This window comes from Scyliorhinus canicula, chromosome 3, assembly GCF_902713615.1.
Source record: "Scyliorhinus canicula chromosome 3, sScyCan1.1, whole genome shotgun sequence".
Classification (NCBI taxonomy): domain Eukaryota; kingdom Metazoa; phylum Chordata; class Chondrichthyes; order Carcharhiniformes; family Scyliorhinidae; genus Scyliorhinus; species Scyliorhinus canicula.
In genome coordinates this window covers 76,690,918-76,710,295 of record NC_052148.1, presented here as the reverse complement: position 1 = coordinate 76,710,295, position 19,378 = coordinate 76,690,918, and the positions used below count along the sequence as shown (strand labels likewise).

Sequence of the window (19,378 nt, the reverse complement as noted above, 5' to 3'; positions counted from 1 at the left end):
CCACAGCAGGGCTCTGTCCTGGAATTATTTGGTGGGACAGAAATGCTGCACCTTGCCCCTGTTATGGGTCTCCACCATATACAATTTAATTTAATAATCCTTATTGTCACAAGTAGACTTATATTAACACTGCAATTAAGTTACTGTAAAAAGCCCCTAGTCGTCACATTCTGGTGCCTGCTCGGGTACACAGAGGGAGAATTCAGAATGTCCAAATTAGTGGGCGAGTGGGAGGAAACCGGAGCTCCCGGAGGAAACCCACGCAGACAGGGGGAGAACATGCAGACGCCACACAGACAGTGACCCAAGCCGGGAATCGAACCTGGGACCGTGGAGCTGTGAAGCAACAGTGCTACCCATTGTGTTACTGCGCTGCCCATGGTGGCTTGAAGACCTTACAGACGCACAGCCCTCACGCCCCCATGGCCCAGGGGCGACCCCCAACCTTGAATGTTTCAGCCAACTCGACCAAGCCCAACCCCTGAGAAGTCCGAGGTCGCAGGTGGCACTGCCAGGGTGTTAGGTTGGCTATGCCTGGATGCCCAGGTGCCAGGCTGGCACTGGCAGTTGTTGGATCTGGAGAGGGTGTTGCCACACTGGGGGGGGGATTCCTGAGGCCCTCCCCAATGTCAGGGGCGTTAGAGGAGGTCAAAGAGTGGGGGGGGGGGGGGGGTTAAGGGGGGGGGGGGGTAGGTCAGAGCAGCCTTCCAAATTGGCACCCCGATCTGCGAGGAGCCTTTCCTGCTGGCAAGACTCAGCCCATTAGCAGAAATGCCTCTAACTATGGCCTCAGCGGGGAGAAACTCCCCAAGGCCAATAAAAAGGGCAAAGTGTTGTTGGGTAGCAGGATGTTTCTCAGCGCGGAAGCTGCCAAAAATACCCTGCGGAGCGTGTTGTTCAGCGGACTTTAACTTGAGTCCGCTGAACCCTGGAGACACAAAGGTTCTTCTCTTTAGAGCAGGGAAGATTAAAAGGCAGTGTTAGAAGACAAACCTGATCGTGGAATGCTGTGCCAAGGAAAATACATTTTAAAAAATGTTAAGAATAAGAAGGAACGTCTGATCAAATTTTCTTTAACTAAATGTTCCTTTTTGAGGGATGATGAGCAGAAGCAGTTGCTCTGGCTTCACAGCCATTCTGAAGCTCCTTGCCAGCCCATGGCCCTACCAGAAACTGAGCTAGTCCCACAGCATTAAGGTAGACAGTGCAAATTGAAAGCATTGGAATGCCTTTGAGGATACACACCATCAACCTCAATGCTCTCAGCACTATCATTGGTCACATTGCCTCAGTCATGGCCATTTCAATGCCCGTGAGCACTGTCTCTTCTATCGGGGCGCAGACATACAGCCGTTCCCAACCTTCCCCCAGTTAGTTCCTGCTGCTTGTGCTCCACCCTATCCTGCAAGAGAGAGGTAAGTGCGTCAGTGAATGTGGTGAATACCTGTTTTGGTTGAATAGCTGGCAGTAATGAAAAATGAAATGAAAATCGCTTACTGTCACAAGTAGGCTTCAAATGAAGTTACTGTGAAAAGCCCCTAGTCGCCACATTCCGGCGCCTGTTCGGGGAGGCTGGTACGGGAATTGAACCGTGCTGCTGGCCTACCTTGGTCTGCTTTAAAAGGCAGCTCTTTAGCCCGCTAAACCATCCCCAGTATGTGCAAGATGTGAGGCTTGGGGCGGTGCTAAGTGTCTGAGGATGAGGTGAAGTTATGAATGTTAAGTCATGGATGGTAGCAATTGTTGGTAGATGAAGGAAATGGGTTGTGGTGAATTGAGCACAGTGTGTGGTTAGTGGTTCTGCTGCAAGGGTGCGGTTTTTAAGAATGAATTCACTGTCCTTAACCACCCCTGTGAGGTGATTAAACCTCTCCCTGCACTACATCCAGGCCTCGCACAATCTTGGGCCCCATGTTGTACTGTGCAGCCAGCCAGCCGCAGGTTTAGCATTGTGATACATTGATGCTTCCATTTAAATTAGCAGCATAAGAAAGAACAAGAGCAGGTCAATGCTGCATCGCAATCTCTGCACTCATTTTCAGGGACAATCCAATTTTGCACCATTGTCTCTATATTTTAATCAGTTTTGCAAGCATTACTTCCACTGCCAGGGCTTGGCATTCAAAATCTGAAATTTGTTTGAACGAGAAATATTCAGGAAACACAGAACCAATGCAACTTGGTCCAGTTTGGACCATCACAATTTAAACTAATTCACTGTTAATCCAGAAAGTTGCAGGACTGTATGGAGGCCTAAGGGATTGTACCCATGTATTTTTACAGACTCTATTAATATTCACGCCCACCGGAAAATCTCCTTTAAAACTCCTATGCCCTGAATTGTCAGAAAATACTGCTTAAATTGTGTGAGGCATTTCAGGAAGTTGCTAATCACCTCTCTGAATAAAATAAACCTTTTGAAGTAGTGGCATATATCCTTTGAGCCCTCAATAATAATCTTTATTGTCACAAGTATGCTTACATTAATATTGCAATGAAGATACTGTGAAAAGCCCCTAGTCGCCACATTCTGGCGCCTGTTCGGGTACACTGAGGGAGAATTCAGAAAGTCCAATTCACCTCACAGCACGTCTTTCAGGACTTGTGGGAGGAAACCAGAGCACCCGGAGGAAACCCATGCAGACACGGTGAGAATGTGCAAATTCCGCACAGACAGTGACTGAAGCCGGTAATCAAACCTGGTTCCTTGGCGCTGTGAAGCAACAGCGCTAACCACTGTGCTACCGTGCCACCCACAAAATCTCTGCTCCTGGTGAGGATTGAACTCACAACCTCGGCATATCTAGCTAACTGCACTGCTGTAAAAGTACCATGCGCTAACCGATTGCGCCACTGGAGCACTAAACAGGTTCATGGATAAGTTAAATCAAGAACATTGAGAATATCATTCAATTTATGCACCAAAATAGGCACAGGATAATGACAAAGCAAACTAGCTATGGTTAAAAAAAACTGTATTTTGTTTGCCATGGAATAGACCCATGTTACTGCAGACAAACAGAAAACAACCTGCAAGTTCCCCTCCAAGCCACTCACCATCCTGACTTGGAAATATATTACCGTTCCTTCACCGCCCCAATTCAAAATCCTGCAACTCCCTTCCTAACAGCACCGTAGGAGTACCTACACCACATAGACTGCAGCGGTTCAAGAAGTCAGCTCACACCATCTTCTCAAGGGCAATTAGGGATGGGCAATAAATGCTGGCGTAGCCCACATCCTTTCAATGAATACATTGTAAAAATGCATGGCAACTTGGCTACCAAAAAAGACAACAGCAAGTAGGGGTTCAGACTAGCTACTGGGACTGGCAAAATATGGAGAGTAGTGTGCCACAATGGTCAGCATTGCGACCATTGTTGTTCATGATTTGTTGTGATGGTGTTGGTTTCAGAACATGTACATAAGTACATGTACATAATGTGTAATCAGTAGAATCAGATGATAACTAGAGGGCATTACTAACAGGGGTATAAAAGCAAGCTCATTCTGCTCCCTGTTCTCTTTTGGGTGTACTGTGACGAGAGGGTAGGAGGTAGATTAGCTCAGAGTGTTAGTGTAGATAAACATAGTTATTGTATTTAGAACTTGTTAACCTTATTACTCGTATTGATATTAAAGTAAAGAACTCACAAAATTGTTGTTTTAGTTACTCAATAAATCTTTTGTTATTACTGGCCGACTTTGAGTCTTTCTCATCAAGATTCATCAAGATTCAGAAAACCTAATCAACAACAGTACTGAGTAACATATATTACATTCAGTAATATAACATAACCTAAGTGTAATAAAACATTACTGGCAAACGAATTTCAGTATAAATAAGTGTAAGGTAGTGTGTTTTGGTCAGAGGATAAGGAGAAAATTTACTCCTTGGAAAATCAGAATCTAAATGGGGTAAAAGAGTAAAGTAATGTAGATACGTAAATCACTAAAACTAGCGTCACTGGTTAATCAGCCAAACAAAAAGCACTGAGGTTCATTTTGAGAGGGATAATATTGCAAAGCAGGGAAGTTATGTAAAACTTACATAGAATCCTGATCACACTTTGCATACTGTCCCCCATATTATGACATTTATATAGAGGCATTGGAGAGGGTGCAAAAATAATTTACAAAGGCAGGAACAGAGAGAGGTTGTGCCTAGCAGCAAAGGTGAACAGGTTGGGTTGTTTTCTCAAGGAAAGAAGGCAGAGGTGTGGCCTGATGGCCCTTAATGTAATTAAAGGGTTTTGGATAAACATAGATATGAAACTTCCACTTGTGGGGAAGTCCAAAACAAGGGGCCATAAATGTAAGATAATCACCAATAATTCTGACAGGCAATTCAAGAGGAATTTCCTAGAATATGGCTAGCATATGGAACTGACTACCAAATAGACTAGTTTACTCAAATAGCATAGATGCATTTAAAGGAAAGCTAGGCAAAAGCATATGGAAGAAAGAAGCTGAAGGTTATGCCAATAGGGTTAAATAAAAGCAGAATGAGGCTTGGACTGAATAGTCTTGCGTGCTTCACATGTTGTATAAATCTATTTGTTGTTTTCAGTTAAAATGAGAAAGCATTATGAATGTAACAATTACTTATTTTTGATAATAGGTTCATAATAAAATAATAAAACGAGTCAGGTTTACTCAAAACCAACAAAAAAGTGGATTCTATTGAATTACCACAGAATTGTTACTGTGCAGAAGATGGCTATTTGTCCCATCGACACCGGCTTCTTCAAACAAGCAACATGGCTTAGTGCCATTCCTCTGCCTTTTCCCCATACCCCTGAACATTATCTCTATTCACGTAAACATCTCATCATCTAGCTAGTTTGTAATATGTAATTACACCAAACTATATCTACACAGAATACATACTGGAATGTAGAGCAAAGAGGATTTAGATTACGCAATCAGAATGTTTTTTTGTTTCTTAAATAGCTGTGAGTTAACCTACCAACAATTCCAAGGATCCTCTGCACACCAGAGCACAAAGAGGAAAACCTTGGGCTGAAGATTGTTCATGAATATGGTACCTTGGTGGGAGGGGGGTGGGGGGGGGGGAGGGATCCCTTAATGCAGAATTAATTTGGATGTATGTAAATAAAAATCTGTGCAAGGGAAGCAACCTTGTTTTCTCGGGTTATCAAGGTCTCAAAGATAGCTGACAATTTTGACCTTGGGAAGTTGTCCACTGACTAGCAAAGGGTTCAAATGCCAACATTATAAAATAAATCATAAAATGAAGAGATTAGGTGAAAGCTGAATAGGAGAAATGCATGTTTTATAAGATGAATGCGTTCTAAATTAATCTGAACTTAGGGAAATAACGTTAATACGTTTCAATTTAACAATTTATGGAATGCACTGCCACCTAGTGCAATAAATATTGACAGAGCAAAGGCACTCAAACTTGAATTTGATCAATTCGTAATAAAGCACTAAGTAGAAGAATGTAAAGTTTTGGCAATAAATTGATTTTGTTCCTTTATGAACAGATGCTAGAACAGAAAATCATGTATCTTGGTTTTGAGCTGAATAACCTTTCCTTGTCACTCGCTACCAGCTTAAAATTTTTGATTTGTACCCATATAACATTGTGAAAATTAATCTTGTAAGTCACCAGTTCCCATCATTTCAAGCTATTTACTTTTTAAAAAATCCTTGTGTTATTGTTTATTCACGTTATGGCAAATATGGTTTCTCAATTAAATTAAAGTATTTAAAATGGTCTCCCATTCAGAATGATGTTTCATAATTTTTTTTATGGAAGCAACAAATATAACTATTTACATCCATTGCTGCTGACACTGATCAGATATCATGACATGCAAGTACTAACCACAACACAAAGAGCTCTGCTGGTTCAGTAAATAGAAGTTGTTTAATGGAAATTATTGTAGTTTTGTTTGACACCATGTATAAATGTAGGGCCGGACTTTCGGCGAGTAGGGATGAGACTTGAGAGGCCCTTTAAAAATGGCAGGCTGGTGTAATTCACGAGGTTTTCAATTTGTGGGAGTGCCTTTTAAGGATGTGTGCTTGTTTGGGTTGCAAGCCCACACACTACACTCCCAACCTCGTCAGTTCCTTTCAGGGGATAGGCATGTCCCAGTCCCCAGCAATTCTCAAAGATTCGGACCAGCTTTTCAAACATTCATGATTCACAGGACCTCAGAGGTGTCATGAGCCATGACCTGCATGAGAGGACATTTTGAAAGGTAAGTTCAAAAGATCCGCCACATGCCCCTCATGCTGAGGTATGCCTTCCATTCCCCTAAGACCACACATGCTCCCAAGCCAAATTATGCCCTCTTACCCACCCCCTCTGGCTCCTCATGCCTCCATGTCAATGTATACACCCCCCCCCCATAGTCCCTAATGGCCCATTTCCTAACAATGGCACTTCCATGCCTTTTCACCAACTATACACTCTATTGAAGCAATGAACACTTTAGTTATAATGGAATGTGTAAAAAAGCTTTTAAAAAGGTCATCCATCAACAACTTTCCTGTGAAAACAAACTCTTTTTGCTACAGCCCAATAAATGTGTCAATTGTCCATCCCTTTTAAAGTATCACTAGCTGAAACTGGATGCAATTGAAATTGCTTTACCTTGTCTAAATAAACATTGTGAAATTGACAGCTGAGATCACAGTGCCAGATCTGTCAACTAAAAGAATATACTGGAAAGGGATCCACAAATGGAACCTCACCAGCCTGACGGAGGAAGTTAAAAAGGACCTGCAAAGATGGAACACACTCCCGCTCTCCCTCGCGGGGAGAGTTCAGACGATCAAAATGAACGTACTGCCCAGGTTCCTCTTCCTGTTTAGATCCATTCCGATCTACATCCCCAAGGCCTTTTTCAAAGCGCTGGACAAACTCATCATGGCGTTCGTATGGGGGGGTAAAAATGCTAGGATCCCAAAGAAGGTCTTACAAAAAACAAAAACCAGGGGAGGGTTAGCCCTCCCGAATCTACAATTCTACCACTGGGCAGCAACAGCCGAGCGAGTAAGGGGATGGATCCAGGAGCCAGAAGCTGAGTGGGTGCGTGCGGAGGAGGCCTCCTGCATGGGAACCTCCCTCCGGGCCCTCGCCACGGCAGCACTCCCATCCCCACCCAAAAAACACTCCAGCAGCCCAGTGGTGACAGCCACCCTCCAATCCTGGAACCAACTGCGGCAGCAACTTGGCCTGACCAAAATGTCGAACAGGGCTCCCATCTGCAACAACCATAGGTTCAAACCAGCACTGACCGACGCCACCTTCAAAAGGTGGAGGCAGGACGGGGGGACACTGACAGTCAGGGACCTATACACGGACGACAGGATCGCAACACTGGACGAACTGACAGAGAAATTTCAGCTAGCTGGGGGGAACGAGCTACGGTACCTGCAGCTCAAAAACTTCCTACGAAAGGAGACAAGGACGTACCCACAACCGCCACGACAGACACTACTGGAAGACCTACTGGACGCAAGTATCCTAGAGAAAGGGAACTGTAGTGACATGTATGACCGACTGGTAGATAGGGACGACACCGTACTGGACGCAACAAGGAGGAAATGGGAGGACGACCTGGGGATGGAGATCGGGTGGGGACTCTGGAGCGAAGCACTGCATAGGGTCAACTCCACCTCCACGTGCGCAAGGCTCAGCCTGACGCAACTAAAAGTGGTACATAGGGCCCACTTAACAAGAACCCGTATGAGTAGGTTCTTCCCGGAGGTGGAAGACAGATGTGAACGGTGCCAAAGAGGCCCGGCCAACCACGCCCACATGTTCTGGTCCTGCCCCAGACTCGTGGAGTACTGGACAGCCTTCTTCGAGGTAATGTCCAAAGTGGTGGGAGTGAGGGTGGAGCCATGCCCGATAGTGGCGGTCTTCGGGGTTTCAGAACAGCCAGATCTATTCCTGGGGAGGAGGGCGGATGCCCTTGCCTTTGCCTCCCTGATCGCCCGCCGTAGAATCCTGTTTGGCTGGCGGTCAGCAGCACCGCCCAGAGCTGCGGACTGGCTGTCCGACCTCTCGGAATCTCTCCAAATGGAGAAAATCAAATTTGCCATCCGAGGGTCGGACGACGGCTTCCACAGAACGTGGGAGCCATTCATGCGACTGTTCCGGGACCTATTTGTGGCCAATGTACAAGAGGAAGAATAGTCGGGGGAAGGTAGCGGGGGGGGGGGGGGGGGCTACAGGTTCGTTACGGGGGTTCGATGGCTAGCTAAGGCCCAAAACCAAGCTAAATAAACATGTTGAGGGGGGGAGGGGGGGGGGGGGGCGCAGTTGCTGCTGCGGGGATGCTTACCTGTGGATGTGTGTGTTAATTTTTGCGTGTTTGTTTTTGTTTGTTTTTTTTTTCTCTCTCCTAACAATTTGTGATTTGTTCAGTGTAAAATACGAAAACTGAATAAAAACATTTATAAAAAAAAAAACTAAAAGAATATTTTCCCTGGTGTTGGGTTTTTCAACAGGCTAATGGATTTTTGTGCTTTCAACAAGCTTCATTACGTGTTCTTGCCTGAGAGCCCAAAAGTTAATTAGAGCGCTGAAACACCTGAACCCAGGGGGGAAATACTTGATTGATAACTCTAGGTCTCTGGTCTATGCTGCCAATTTCACAATGTCTATTTTTGCAAAATAAAGAGGTTTTGAGTTCTTGCAATTTCGGCTACTGATACTTTAAAGGGTATGGATGATTGAAACTTTTATTAGGCATTATTTATGAAAATACAAATGTATTAATAAATGACTGTTTTCTGAAGCTTTATTTTACACATACTACTGTCAATATAGCATTCAGTACATCTATACATTGTATACTGGATAAATGGACATGAAAGTGCCTTGGATTGGCATGGGGGCATGGGGGAACACGGAACATGGTGAAGAGCATGCCTTGGCATGAGTGTATAAGGAGCAATGGGGTTTGTTTAGCAGGTGGCATATCATGGGGCATGAGTATCATTGATGTTATTTCAGGGAACAAGGGGTCTTAGGGGTGGTTCTGGTGTGAATAGCTTGGCAAAGTGTCATGAGGGACCATAGTGGAATGGTGAGCTACATGAGGTGGTATAGCTGGTGTATGGGGAGTATGTGAAGGGTGTGGTGTGGAGGGCCATTCTGTTTCTATTATAACTGGGGCAAGTTCCTCATCACTGAGTAGGGCTTTTTAAATAACCCACCTCGGCACCTGTTGCTGCCTCCAAACCTTTTTCTGTGCTGGCTGGCGCAAAGGCTGTGCACAAGCTCCCCTCCCTGCACTCCCCCCACCCCCATCCTCCTTCGCACACAATTAAAACCCCATTCCTGTAAGCACCATCTCCCCTATTTATCGACTACAGCTCAGCTTTCAACACTATCATTCCTACAAAACTCATCTCCAAACTCCGTGGCCTTGGCCTCGGCTCCTCCCTCTGTGACTGGATCCTGAACTTTCTAACCCACAGGCCACAATCTGTAAAGATAGGCAACAACATCTCCTCCACGATCATCCTCAACACCGGTACCGCACAAGGCTGTGTCCTCAGCCCCTTCTATACTCCTTATACACCTATGACTGTGTGACCAAATTCCCCTCCAACTCGATTTTCAAATTTGCTGATAACACCACCGTATTGGGTCGGATTTAAAACAATGACGAGACAGAGTACAGGAAGAGATAGATGATTTGGTGAACTGGTGCAACGACAATAATCTCTCCCTCAATGTCGATAAAACGAAGGAGATTGTCATCGACTTCAGGAAGCGTAGTGAAGTACATGCCCCTGTCTACATCAATGGGAACAAAGTAGAAAGGGTCAAGAGCTTCAACTTTTTAGGTGTACAGATCACCAACAACCTGTCCTGGTCCCCCCATGCCGACACTATAGTTAGGAAAGCCCACCAATGACTACTTTCCCAGAAGACTCAGGAAATTTGGCATGTCAGTTACGACCCTCACCAACGTCTACAGATGCACCATAGAAAGCATTCTTTCTGGTTCTGTCACAGCTTGGTATGGAGTCTGCTCTGCCTAAGACCGCCGGAAACTACAGAAGGTTGTGAATGTAGCCCAGTCTATCACGCAAACCAGCCTCCCATCCATTGACTCTTTCTATAATTCCCGCTGCCTCAGAAAGGCAGCCAACATAATTAAGGACCCCACGCACCCCGGACATACTCTCTTCCTCCTTCTTCCGTTAGGAAAAAGATACCAAAGTTTGAGGTCAGGTCCCAACCGACTCAAGAACAGCTTCTTTCCTGCTGCCATCAGACTTTTGAATGGACCTACCTCGTATTAAGTTGACCGTTTCTCTACACCTTGCTATAACTGTAACATTATATTCTGCAGTCTCTCCTTCTTTCCCTATGTACGGTATGCATTGTTTGTACAGCATGCAATAAACTATACTTTTCACTGTATACTAATACATGTGACAACAATAAATCAAATCAAATCAAATCAAGACACACAGGCAAAGCTGTGAATTTTCCCAGCTCCCATGAGGATGAAATCCAACCCTATTATGAATATTGTCTGTGAAAGTATTTTGAACTTGTGATAATCATGTTAAAACCCTAATCGCTTTCAAAGTGCGTGCATAAGGTCAAATAATAAATTGTTATCAAGATATGTTCAAGACCCTCTAAGAACTTAATTTGTGACTTCAGCTTTATGCAAAACCTTCCGCTCCATTGAGAATCATTTAAGCTAATTATTTCAGTGCCTCACGGGCTTTAAGTTCGTACTATTGCTCTGTGAAATGCCATTTAGGCAACTGTATGCATCTATGAAGCATTCACTTTACATTGCGAAAGAAAATGACGATCATTTACAGCAAAGCGTCTGAGGATTGACGGCTGTTGAGCGCTGAAAATCTCTGCATAACGCTGGAGCCACATTGCAGAAAATCTAAAGTTTCTTTAAAAGTTTCTTTGCCTAAATAATCACAGAATACACAAAGATTCATTCCCATTATTAGGAGTGAGAAATTGCTTCACAAGATGATGACACAAAAGCAATGCCTTCTGGCAGAGAATAGCACAAAGAATGTTTATTTTCCTTTAAAATTTTAAATGACAACATTAACAGAAGTATAATTTTGTTGGAACAGACCACACATCATTCGTAATTTATTCTCCTTGAAATTTTGTCTCAAAGTATGCTATTTTTTAGATAATTGTGGTGTGTCCTTAAACAGCCCCATGTGCTGGAACCAGCCCCGTGTCCTTGGCACACATTACTACAGTGACTGGTTTATTTAATGAGGCCTACATAAGGATGAAGAACGAACACATAGAACCTAGAGTTGTGCGAATTCTTTGGCAATTGAGTCCTTGGCTAAATATTTGGAAATGGCCAGCCACATATCATTTCAAAGACAAAATTAACAAATTCTATGGGTTTTTTTTTGGTTTGGGGAAGAATTACATGTGTAAGTTTTTTAAAATTTGACATCATGACTAGAAATGTTTCACCATTCATAAATGTAATAACACAAACATCTCATACATACCGGTATAGTCAAACAAGTCTCTCTTATTTTAGATAGTTGTTCTGAGATGGTAGCAAAGTTTTTAAAAAAAACACTGTGAGAAAGCATCTTGCTTGTGAGGAGATGCACATTCAATAAGAAAATAAGACTTGGTTTTCTGATAGGTTTCTGTACAGTCAATATTATTCTAATGCAAAGAAATGCACGCATTAAATGTTTTATCCCGTGTCTCTACACCTCTTTGAATTTTAATCAGAAATAACTCAAAAAAGGCCCCAATTCAATTGGGTTACTGAGGTTGAGTAGCAATGTAAAGTCTGCTGTGTTTGTTTACATTTAAGATGTTAACTGGCCACGTGGGTATAACCCAGGACCATGGGCTTTAGTCTAAAAACAGCCTGCGGCTAGCTTAACATTCTTGTGGTTGACTGACAGTTCTCAAGTTAAACACTGTTCAACCAAATTTAAATGTCTTTATCTCCTCGAAGAAAGAGGACTGTTTTCCCCCCCAGTTCTGGTTATTTTGGAAGCATCTTCGAATCAAGAAAAAATAAATATGCAATGCTTAAAAGTTAAATCACTTGCTTACTTGACACTCTCAAAGGTAGCAGCAGAAAGCAAGGCCACCACAATCGTCTCAACAATACTATAATAATTATTGTCACAAGTAGGCTTACATTGCAATGAACTTTACTGTGAAAAGCCCCTAGTCGCCACATTCCGGCGCCTGTTCAGGTTCACTGAGGAAGAATTCAGAATGTCCAAATTACCTAACAGCACATCTGTCAGGACTAGTGGGAGGAAACTGGAGCCCCCGGAAGAAACCCACACAGACATGAGGAGAATGTGCCGACTCTGCACAGACAATGACCCAGTTCGGAATCGAACCTGGGATCCTGGCTCTGTGAAGCCGCAGTGCTAACCACTGTGCTACCGCGCTGCCTAGTTTTGATGAATTGCCACAGTGTCACCTTCATACAGAAATAAGAGGCCTGCAGGCTAATGAATATTTCCAAAACCAAAATATTATAAAACACCATTAGCGACTTTCTATCCGACGTCCCCTAGGTTTGTGCCAAGTCATATGATTCCTGTTAGGTTTTCCATAAATGTTATGCTATGACAATTAATCTCATCCCTGTAAATAATCAAAATAGTAGTTAATGAATAGGTTATTCTGTTGTATTTCATGTTTTAGTGTTTTCATATGACTTCAGTTAAGTTGTGATAAGACATGTGCTGGTACAGTGTTTATCTGAAACCATTACTTTTCATACCTTCTTCTGCTACTCATACTTATTTACTCATTGCAAAGACTGCCTTCATAAGAAGTCATGCCTCCCATTCACTGAAATGTGACCTTATGCCTGTAGTAAATGGGAGGTGATGTGTCTCAATTCTAGAAATTCACCCGTTTGCCCTGAATTTTCACTGAAGGTGCCTCAATCTCCTGCTATACCTTCAGCAGATCAACAGACCCAGGTGTAGGCTAATTTATGAGGGCAAAAGTAACTAAATTGGAAGGTTAGGATCAAAATCGTCTTCATCCTCTTTTCCTATCCTAAGTGGGATACATCTCTGTAACGGTGATACAGCCTGCTAGAAATGCTTGCCAGGTCTCAGAAATCCCATGAAAAAAGCCACCACAGTCTCAGGAAGCCCATGGTACCAAAACTGAACCAAACACTATTGGTGTTCCTGGCATTCGGGTATCATCCCAGCAGTGGGGAAGCGGTGATGCAGTGGTCTTGTCACTGGACTACTAAACCAGAGACCCAGAGTAATCCTCTGAGGATCCAGGTTCAAATCCCACCACTTCAGATGGTGAAATTTGAATTCAAATTCAAATTAAAAAAGAAATCTGGAATTTAATGTCTAATGATAACCATGAAATCATTGTCATAAAAAACCATCTGGTTCAACTTCTTTAATGAAGGAAATCTGCTGTCCTTACCTGATCCGGCCTACATGTAACTCCAGACCCTCAGCAATGTGGTTGACTCTTAACTGATCCTCAAGGGAAATTAGGGATGGTCAATAAATGCTGGCACAGTCTGCTCATGTCCCATGAACGAATAACAAAAAAAATCTCAACAGTGCCACAGGATAGGTATAAGAAAAGCAGTCACATCTGGTTCAAAGGAAGAAATTATTTAAATATATAAGTGTATCATAATCAATTTTTTTTCATTATGATTATTCCACAGACATGCAAATTACGAATATTTTCAAAAAAAGACAAATTATAACAAAGTCATGACAAAAGACAACGTAAGAACAGCTAAAATTTTGTAAAATATTGAAGTTTGCAACATTCGGGTGATGGCAACAATTTAATATACCATGAGGAAGGAAGGATGGATGGATAGATAGATGGGGAAGGGACTTTCTCCTCCAGGATTTTGCCCACAATGGGACAGGTTCAATAAAAGAGAATAGGGAGAATCTTACTGCCAATAATAATCAGAACATGCTAGGAAGGGACAGAGTGTTCAAACTTAAGAATACATCTGAAGATAAGGCCAGAGGTTGCAAAAATAATTAAAGTCAGAACTACAGGCTTTGTATTTGAATGTGCATAGAATTGACAACAAAATGGGTGAATTGTCAGCTGACATAAAAATAATTACATATGATCTGATAGCCATTACAGAGATATCACCGCAGGATGACAAAGCCTGGGAGCAGAGAATTCAGGGGTACGAGGTAGTCCAGAAAGCTTGGAAAAGGTGGAGGGGTAACTCTGTTAATTCAGGTAGAAATTGGTACATCAGTGAAGGTTGACCTTAGTTCTGAAGATCAAAATGTAGAATCAGTTTGGGTAGAGATAAGAAATAGCAAAGGCCAGAAGTCACTTGTGGAAGTAGTTTATTGGTTCCTTAATAATAATGACTCTGAACAAAATTCTCCCAAACCCAAACTGGCGGGTTCAATGGCGGGCGTTGGTGGTGAATGTGGTAGGGACTCACACGTGGGTCGTCCACTGATTCACTCAATGGCGGATTGAGAAACTTTCTGGAGGCTGGCGTGAAACTCATTTGTATCCCACTAATGGGATGCAGATGAAGGCCCGGCTACCAACGGCCGATTCTCCGCGTCGCCACTGGGAAAAGACGTCAGTGTGAATCACGGTTGGAGTGACATGGCATGCAGATGTTAAGACTCACCTGAACAATGCCTGGTGCTGCCTCCAGAGTTCAGGATGGAGGCTGATGGCAATCCTGAACCCCGGAACACCACAGCCGTGGGTGGGATGGAACACCTACAAGTGGACCTTCCAGATTCAATGTCCTGGAGGTGGGGAGTCCATCTTCCAGCCTCAGAATGTTCCTGGAGATCCATCTTCCTTCTCAGGAGGCCCATCTCCTGGCCTCAGAGTGCTCCCAGAGTTGCACCTTAATTTTCAGTAGGTCCACCTTTTTTCTTCAAACGTGAGTCAGTGACGTTTTGTGCCTTTCAACATAACACCCAGCTTCAAGGTGGACTGCGCGCCATCAGGTCATCCCCCTCGCAGAATCTGGTGCAAACATCCGTTTGCATAATTAATTTGGTCAGGGCCAGAAGATTTCACATGTTTCCTGCTGGCCTCCACCATTCCTGCCCCAGCACCAGGATGGGAGAATTCCATACATTGTCGGGCAGGGTGTACATGAAGACATAATGGGGGCTTGTTAGAAAGATACAGGTGATTAAGTCATGGATAATTTAAATCTGCATATGCATTGGACAAATCAGATTGGCATCAGATAGCCTGGTAGGTGAGTTCATAGAGTGTTTTCATGCTGAGAGCAGCATGTTCTAGAGGCAACTGGAGACCATTATATCCTAAACCTGGTAATGTGCAATAAAATGGGATTTGTTTTTCTTTATTATTTCATGGGATGTGGGTATTGCTAGCAAGGCATCATTTGTTGCCCATTCCTCTTGCCCTTGAACTGAATGGTTCTATGAGTCATTTCAGAGGGCAGTTAAGAGGCAACCACATTGCTTTGATGATAGATTTCTTCCCTCAGTGATGTTACTGAACCATATTGGCTTTTATGACAATCAATGATTTCATGGTCACCATTACTGAGAGTAGCTTTCAATTCCAGGGGTAGAATTTTAAGGATGGCGAGAGACCGTCAATCACCATCACAAGAGTTGGCATGTGATTGTCCACCGTTGTCTCTCAGAAGTCTCTTAATGCTCACCTAAGCATTGGCCGCCAATGGATAGGGTTTTCCTCCATCCTTGGAAGGAAGTTCTACCCGTGAGAGCTGAAGGCCAATCAGATTGGCTGACAGCTCTCCCAGATGACCAGGCACAGCGCTTCAGCGGCCAGAGGCAATACTGTGCGCTTTTCCTGGAATTAAGGCCGGAAATCCCCAGCTGTACGGTGGCGGTAGGATTCTTTGGTCCCACCGGCATCGCAGCCCTGTATGGGTTTCCTGGTAGCAGTGAGGTGGTTTCAATGGAAATTCCCATTGACAGCGGTGGGAATAGGGAATATAGAGAATTTCGCCACCAGTGAACGGTGCACCGCCTCTCACTGCCGAGAAACACACGGCCGGAGGCCAAGAATCCCGCCCTAAGTCTGGGGACGATTGGAAAGGTAAGTCCCAGGGTGGCCGAGGAAGGGGAGGGTAGGGCACTCCACGTGGCAGTCGGGTGGAGGGGGCATCGCAGCATCAGGGTATAGGACGGGGGAGAAGGGAGGCCTGGAGCTCAAGGTTCCAGAGGGAGAAACATTTTTCTGTTGCCACCCTACCCACATCCTCTTTCGTCGGCCTAGAAATTGGCCCCTTAAGTGTCTTCGTAGGTGAAAGGAGGGGCCTGCCTGCCCAAATGGGAAATTGTGTCTGAGTTTGGGCGCACAAGATCCCAGGGGGAATCCTGTCCATTCAATTTTATGTTCCTCCCCCAGTCTCAGAACCCAACTTGGGGGGGAGGGGGGGGGGAGTGTAAAACTCTGCCCCAGATGTATTCATTGAATTTAAATTCCGCCAGCTACCATGGTGGGATTCGAAGCCTTGCCCACAGGGCATTAGTCTGGGTGTCTAGACTATTAAGCCTGTGACAGTACCATTGCCCTACCACCCCCCCATCCTTCGTAAGATAGTAATTTTTTCATTTGACTATTGCTGGGGAGTGATTGATCATTAGTGATTTTAATGAGGCCTTAACCAGCAAAATTAGGCAGTTTGCGCACTTTGCATTTATAGCTTGCAGCATAAAAGAAGGCCTGTTTATCCATTATGGTAATGTTAAAACAATCCAAAACCAACCTCACTGTCTTGGTCTTTCCCCACAGATCTGTCGCATGTTCTGTTTAAATGATCATCCAATTTTCCTTTGAAACAGGCAGTGGCACATGTCTCAACTCCTTATAATCTGAATAATCCATTTTCAAAAGGTACAAATACTCTGATCATGGCTGAAGTCAGACATGGGGGAGGAATTACTGTGGTCAGAGCACATGGAGACAGTAGAAGTGCATTCTTTGTGAACAAATTTATGACATGGCTATTTATAGCAACCATTCTCAACTCACCATACTCAGTTTGCAGTATACCCATGAATTTTGACCATTGGCTGAAATTTGGAGAGAGAAACCTTGCAGTTCTCAGATATAAAACAATGAATACATTTCATGTTCATAATTTGATACTTATTCTCCTAGTTTTCAGATACATTATCAATCCGGTATCTGTGGTGGGAAAAAAATAGATTAGCAAATTGCTAAAGGGAAGTGAAGGTATATGGGAAGAGAGAGGCTAAAGATAGCTGGGTTTGCTGTGCATGTGAAGGAACAGTAACAAAATGGACCCATTGGCTGGTTGGTTTGTTCATGTGTACTTTCTGTCTAATTACATGCATATTTATATCCGCTTTCAAAGCTTCAGAACATTCCAAAGCATTTCATAGCCAATGCTGCATGTGCTCAGCAGGGTCTGGTCAAAAGAGAAACAGAAATTATTTCAGGACTTGTATCAGAACCTACAAAATTAAGGTTGTAGACGTGAAATTTTAATTATTTCTCTCCACACTCGCTGCCTGCCCTGCTGAGTGTTTTTAGGAGGGCAGCATCTGCAGAACTTTGCTTCGTTAAACGTTTTTTGAAGTTTAGTCACTGTTATAATGTCCGGCAATGTGGCAGCCAATCAGCAGCCAGAATTGTTCTCCAGGGCACATACTATGGGCTGGATTCTCCGTTGACCAACGACAGAATTGGGCGGAGAATCGCGCAAGCCGAATATCGACGCCGGCGCCAGGTGCCCAACGGAATGCCATGCTCCAGTTCCTCGATAGCATTCTACATCGCACGACGGCATGGGCATACAAATTGTACAGTAAAGGCTGTTGGCATAACAATAATGGGCTTGATCTGGCATTTTCCAGGCTATCTGCGATGCTCCGTCTTCGACAGGCAGAAGTACCGGCAGCGTAGTTCACTTGTGGTATTTAAAATCGAGAACCAGGTGCCGTGGCTGAAGAGGGTGAGAGAGCAGATAAGACATGTTCCCAAAGGCTGCCAGTCCTTCCGCTGGCTGGGGGAGGGGCGTCTGACAAGGCCAGGGGGAGTAGAGGAGGCGAACCCAGTTGTTGGGCTATGAGGCCAGGGTGGTTTCCCGGGACCGGGGTGCCCAGGTACAGACTGTCATTGTCATGGCCTGCAAGCCAAACGCCACTCCCACCTCCCCAACCCCCAATCAGACACCACCCTGCTCAGGGACGATGCCCACAGTAGACCCCACGGGGGGAGGGGGGGGGGGGCACAGGGCAGGGGCCACAAAACATACTGCTGCCATGTGTTGAACCAACCCCTGGTACCCCTGCCGGCAGGGATGGGTACCGGAGTCAGAGGCCCCCTCCCCCAGTGCCAGGCACCAAGTCCAGGGGTGCAGTGCAGAGGGGAAAGCGCAGGCGGAACGGCCGAGGTGGGAAAAGGGGAGGGACGAACATGCAATGCAGGCCGGGTCACCATGTAGCCCGTTGGATCTGGTTGGACACGGGATATCCGCCATGCTAACATGTCTGCCCTACAGAGAATGGATTTCCGTATCGAGTCAGGAGTGGTTGCCATCTGCCGAGCCACCACAGTCCTGGCAGAGGCCATTAGACTGTACGAGCAGGAGCTGCCCGGGGGCGTGGGAGGGAGGGGCCTGAGGAACAGAGAGCAGCTGGTGAGGATGGAGATACGGCCGCCTTACAGGCCAAGGAGGAGGTGGGAAGGCGGCACTGCGTCAGGCTCCGTGTTTACCGGCAACGCCTGTCATTCAAGGACCTGCCAAACCGAGCAAGTAGTCGAGGACTCCAGCTGGCCAAAGAGACCATAAGGCATATCTGCCACATCATGGTGCAACTCGAACCACAGGGGTATGGAGGAGGACACATACTCCTGATTGGCATTAAAGTGATGTTTGCCCTGAATGTTTATGCCATGGGGCCCTACCAGGCGCTGAGTGGAGATGTGTCGGAGATCTCCCAGACCTCGGTGCACAGGTACATCCATGCCATCAAGGATGCGCCTTGTGCCCGGCGACACAACACAACAGCCTGAATATTGAACAAGCCCACCAGGGTGTCTGGGAAGGAGGGTCCGCTGCCTGCACTGGGATGCCCCAGGTACAGGTGGTAATCAACGGGACGCATGTTCCCCTACTAGCACCACCGCAGTAGGGGTGCACTTCACAAACCACGAGGCTTACCACTCCATGAACGTGCAGCTGGTGTGTGACCACGAGCTACACATCATGTAATTCTGCATCTGATACCCGGGCAGCATGCCTGACACCTTCAACCTGGCGCATTCGATAATACCCACTGCATTTGAAGTGCTCCCTCGGGTGAGGGGTTGGCTCCTGGATGACAGGGGTTATTCACTGCGGTTGTGGCTGAT

At 45.0% G+C, this 19,378-nt stretch overlaps 1 non-coding gene across 1 annotated transcript; it reads right to left on the bottom strand.

Moving 5' to 3' along the window:
- Positions 1–2,765: 2,765 nt before the first annotated feature.
- Positions 2,766–2,860, bottom strand: trnak-uuu. The gene is made up of 2 exons: positions 2,823–2,860; positions 2,766–2,801 (listed from the first exon to the last, which is right to left on the bottom strand). It is a non-coding gene; the product is annotated as a tRNA-Lys (tRNA).
- Between the last annotated feature and the right edge of the window lie 16,518 nt (positions 2,861–19,378).